Source organism: Arvicola amphibius, chromosome 3 (genome assembly GCF_903992535.2).
Source record: "Arvicola amphibius chromosome 3, mArvAmp1.2, whole genome shotgun sequence".
NCBI lineage: Eukaryota > Metazoa > Chordata > Mammalia > Rodentia > Cricetidae > Arvicola > Arvicola amphibius.
The window spans coordinates 168,671,739-168,677,738 of record NC_052049.1 but is presented as its reverse complement, the minus strand read 5'-3'; positions in this window follow the sequence as shown (position 1 = coordinate 168,677,738).

The window sequence follows — 6,000 nt, the reverse complement described above, 5'->3', positions numbered from 1 at the left end:
TTTGGTAATGTTTAATAAAGTTGAAATATGCATACCCCATGACAGCTCAGATCATGTACCAAGCTGGAACTGAGAATATTACAAACCAGAAAACAACTGTGCTAGTTTGCTTTCCATTGCTGCATCTGAGCACTTAACAAATCCAACTTGGGAAGGAAGTGTTTATTTGGCTTACAGTTCACAGTTCATCACGGAAGGAAGCCAAGACTGAAAGTAGGAACATGGATTCGGGAGCTGAAGCAAAGGCATGGAGGGTATTGCATATTGGGTGCTGCATATTGGCTTGCTCCCCATGATTTGCTCAGCCTGCTTTCTTATACACCCAGAGATCATGTGTGCACAGTGACACCACCTCCAGGAGCCTTGGCCCTCCCACATCAATCATTAGTCAGGAAAATGCACTCTGGACTCACCTACAGGCAATCTGATGGAGACATTGTCTCAACTGAGGTTCCCTTCCCCAGATCACTCTACTTGTGACAGGTTGTTAAAAAGCCATACAGGGCAGCATCTATTACAGTGTATATATGATTATGTAAGTCATGGTGTCCTTCTTTATGAAAATACCATAAAGCAGTTGCCATGGATGGACCAGACCTACAGAACCCATGTTCATAAGCACACAAAACTGAACGAGTAAATTACAGTTAGGAGGATGTTGGAGTGTTATACTACTTAAGAAAATATTTCATAATGTGTAAAACAATACTACACATGGTCTACAGATATTTATATCTGTAGAATGGTTTGAACAAATAAGTAGAATATGGTGCCACTTTATATTGCAGCTTCCAGAATTGTTTTATTAATAAATAAAGATCAGGAGTGAAATATCAGGGAATAAACCTGATTGACCCATAGAATGAAGGAGAAACGATCACCTGACCCTCTTCTCCACCTTTCCTGATCAAAAAGACCTCGCAACCTTTAAGCCCCTCCTTATTAGCTCTGTGTCCTTCTATTTTCCTCTGAGTCCACCAAAAACTCTATGATCCACTCCAATGGTGGTCTCAGAGAGCCAACACAAACAAACCTCCGGCAGCAACTTCAGAGCAGTGATTCCTCTAGGGAGAGGCAGGAAAGAGATTCATAGAGATCATCAATACGTCTGTAATATTTTACTTTCTCCAGCATTGAAGAGGATCCTTATGGAGTTTGATAGCCATTTGGGCAAGAAACTGCTCTTGCCTGGACTATTATAAACTGGACACAGAGAACCCTTAGAGAGAGGACTGCTGAACTTGCCTAAATGTGAGATGATCTTTCGGGGTTCCTGATTCAAGAAAGAGTCTGCGAGACATTCTGCAGGACACAGCAGATAGTGACTGAATTGCCTTCGAAATTTCCTGCTGCATAGAAATGTCTGCTGGAAAGCTTGCATTCACCATTGATGGAGAAAACAAGATATTCCAGGACAAAAACAGATTTAAACAATACGCAGCCACAAATCCAGCCTTGCAGAAAGTAATAGAAGGAAAATCACAAACCAAGGAGTCCAACAACGCCCACAATAACTCAGGCATCTAGCGACCCTTCACCAGCACAACTAGAAGAAGGGAAACACACAAACTCTACTACTAAAAATGACTGAAGTTAACAACCACTGGTCATTAATATCACTTAATATCAATGGACTCAATTCACTTATAAAAAGGCACAGGCTAAGAGACTGGATACAAAAACAGAATCCAACATTTTGCTGTTTACAAGAAACACACCTCAACCACAAAGACAGACACCTACTCAGAGTAAAGGGTTGGGAAAAGGTTTATCAAGCAAATGGCCCTAAGAAACAAGCGGGTGTGGCCATACTAATTTCCAACAAAGTTGACTTCAAACTAAAATCAATCAGAAGAGATGGAAAGGGACACTTTATACTCATAACAGGAAAAATCCATCAGAATGAAGTCTCAATCCTGAATATCTATGCCCCTAATATAAAAGCTCCCACTTATGTAAAAGAAACACTTCTAGAACTCAAGGCAGCCATCAAACCACACACACTAATAGTTGGAGACTTCAACACTCCTCTCTCACCAATGGACAGGTCAATCAGACAGAAACCTAACAGAGAATTGAAAGACTTAATGGAGGTAATGAACCAAATGGACTTAACAGACATCTATAGAACATTCCACCCAAATAGGAAAGAATATACCTTCTTCTCTGCGGCTCATGGAACCTTTTCGAAAATTGACCATATACTTGGTAACAAAGCAAACTTCCACAGTTACAAAAAAATATTAGTAACCACCTGTGTCTTATCGGATCACCATGGATTAAAATTAGAATTCAACAACAATGCTACCCCCCAGAAAGCCCACAAACTCATGGAAACTGAACAGTCAACTACTGACCCACACCTGGGTCAAGGAAGAAATAGAGAAAGAAATTAAAGTCTTTCTTGAATTTAATGAAAACAAAGACACAACATACTCAAACCTATGGGACACAATGAAAGCAGTGCTAAGAGGAAAGTTCATAGCACTAAGTGCCCACTTAAAGAAAATGGAGAAAGCACTCATTGGTGACTTAACAGCACACCTGAAAGCTCTGGAAAAAAAAGAAGCAGACTCATCTAGGAGAAGTAGAAGACTGGAAATAATCAAACTGAGGGCAGAAATCAACAAAATAGAAACACAGAAAACAATCCAAAGAATCAATGAAACAAGAAGCTGGTTCTTGGAGAAAATCAACAAGATTGACAAACCCTTAGCCAAACTAATCAAACGGCAGAGGGAGAACACGCAAATTATTAAGATCAGAAATGAAAAGGGGGACATAACCACAGACACACAGGAAATTCAGAGAATCATTAGATCTTACTACAAAAGCCTGTATGCCACAAAATTGGAAAATGTAAAAGAAATGGACAGTTTTTTAGATAAATACCATATACCAAAGTTAAACCAGGACCAGGTAAATGCTCTAAATCGTCCTGTTAGTCGCGAAGAATTAGAAACTGTTATCAGAAACCTCCCTACCAAAAAGAGCCCAGGACCAGATGGTTTCAATGCGGAATTCTACCAGAACTTCCAAGAAGACCTAATACCTATACTCCTTAAGGTATTTCATAATATAGAAACACAAGAGTCACTGCCAAATTCCTTCTATGAAGCTACAGTTACCCTGATACCTAAACCACACAAAGACTCAACCAAGAAAGAGAATTACAGGCCAATCTCACTCATGAACATTGACGCAAAAATTCTCAATAAAATACTGGCAAACCGAATCCAAGAACACATTAGAAAAATTATCCATTACGATCAAGTAGGCTTCATCCCAGAGATACAGGGCTGGTTCAACATACGAAAATCTATCAGTGTAATCCATCATATAAATAAACTGAAGGAAAAAAACCATATGGTCATCTCATTAGATGCTGAAAAAGCATTTGACAAAATTCAGCACCCTTTTATGATAAAAGTTTTGGAGAGATTAGGGATACAAGGGTCATTCCTAAATATAATAAAAGCTATTTACAGCAAGCCGACAGCTAACATCAAATTAAACGGAGAGAAACTCAAGGCTATCCCACTAAATTCAGGAACACGACAAGGCTGTCCACTCTCTCCTTATCTCTTCAATATAGTGCTTGAAGTTCTAGCAATAGCAATAAGACAACATAAGGGAATCAAGGGGATTCAATTTGGAAAGGAAGAAGTTAAACTTTCATTATTTGCAGATGATATGATAGTATACATAAGCGACCCCAAAAACTCCACCAAAGAACTCCTACAGCTGATAAACTCCTTCAGTAACGTGGCAGGTTACAAGATCAACTCCAAAAAATCAGTCGCCCTCCTATACACAAAGGATAAGGAAGCAGAGAGGGAAATCAGAGAAGTATCACCTTTCACAATAGCCACAAATAGCATAAGATATCTGGGAGTATCTCTAACCAAGGAAGTGAAGGATTTATTTGACAAGAACTTTAAGTCTTTGAAGAAAGAAATTGAAGAGGATACCAGAAAATGGAAGGATCTCCCCTGCTCGTGGATTGGGAGGATCAACATAGTAAAAATGGCAATTCTACCAAAAGCAATCTATAGATTCAATGCAATCCCAATCAAGGTCCCATTAAAATTCTTCACAGAGATTGAGAGGACAATAATCAACTTTATATGGAAAAACAAGAAACCAAGGATAGCCAAAAAAATCTTATACAATAAAGGTACTTCTGGAGGCATTACCATCCCTGACTTCAAACTCTATTACAAAGCTACAGTATTGAAAACAGCTTGGTATTGGCATAAAAACAGAGAAGTTGACCAATGGAATCGTATAGAAGACCCGGATCTTAAACCACAAACCTACGAACACCTGATTTTTGATAAAGGAGCCAAAAGTACACAATGGAAGAAAGAGGGCATCTTCAACAAATGGTGCTGGCATAACTGGATGTCAACCTGTAGAAGAATGAAAGTAGATCCATATCTATCACCATGCACAAAACTCAAGTCCAAATGGATTAAAGACCTCAATATTAATCTGAACACATTGAGCTTGATAGAGGAGAAAGTGGGAAGTACTCTACAACAAATGGGCACAGGGAACCGTTTCCTGCGCATAACCCCAGCTGCACAGACATTAAGGGCAACATTGAATAAATGGGACCTCCTGAAGTTGAGCAGCTTCTGTAAAGCAAAGGACATTGTCACTAAGACACAAAGGCAGCCTACTGACTGGGAAAAGATCTTCACCAACCCTGCAACTGACAAAGGTCTGATCTCTAAAATATATAAGGAACTCAAGAGACTAGACGGTAAAATGCCAATTAACCCAATTAAAAAATGGGGCGCTGAACTGAACAGAGAATTCTCAACAGAAGAAGTTCGAATGGCCAAAAGACACTTAAGGTCATGCTCAACCTCCCTAGCTATCAGGGAAATGCAAATCAAAACAACTTTGAGATATCATCTTACACCTGTCAGATTGGCTAAAATCCAAAACACCAATAATAACCTTTGCTGGAGAGGTTGTGGGGTAAGGGGTACACTCATCCATTGCTGGTGGGAATGCAAACTTGTGCAACCACTTTGGAAAGCAGTGTGGCGGTTTCTCAGGAAATTCGGGATCAACCTACCCCAGGACCCAGCAATTCCACTATTGGGAATCTACCCAAGAGATGCCCAATCATACAACAAAAGCATATGCTCATCTATGTTCATAGCAGCATTATTTGTAATAGCCAGATCCTGGAGACAACCTAGATGCCCTTCAGTGGAAGAATGGATGAAGAAACTGTGGAATATATACATGCTAGAATACTACTCAGCGGTAAAAAACAATGACATCTTGAATTTTGCAGGCAAATGGATGGAAATAGAAAACACTATTCTGAGTGAGGTAACCCAGACCCAAAAAGATGATCATGGGATGTACTCACTCATAATCGGTTTCTAGCCATAATTAAAGGACATCGAGCCTATAAATTTGGGATCCTTGAGAAGATAATAAGAAGGTGAACTCCCCCAAAAAGATATAGTAATCCTCCTGGATATTGGAAGTAGACACGATCACCAGGCAAAATTGGGAACTTGAGGGTTGGGCGAGACTGGGCCAAGGGAAGATGGGGAGAGAAAAATGTGAAGGGGAGAACGGGGGGAGCTCGGAGGAATGGGGTGATTGGGATATAGGAAGGGTGGATATGGGAGCAGGGAAGCATATATCTTAATTTAAGGAGCTACCTGAGGGTTGTCAAGAGACTTGACCCTAGAGGGGTTCCCAGGATTCCAGGGAGACGCCCCCAGTTAGTTCCTTGGGCAGCTGAGGAGAGGGAGCCTGAAAAGGCCAGTTCCTATAGCCATACTGATGAATTTCTTGCATATCACCATAGAACCTCCACCTGACGATAGATGAAGAAAATGACAGAGCCCCACATTGGAGCACCGGACTGAGCTCCCAAGGTCCTGATGAGGAGCAGAAGGAGGGAGAACATGAGAAAGAAAGTCAGGACCGTGAGGGAACCTCCAGCTGGCGACAGATGGGGAAGGT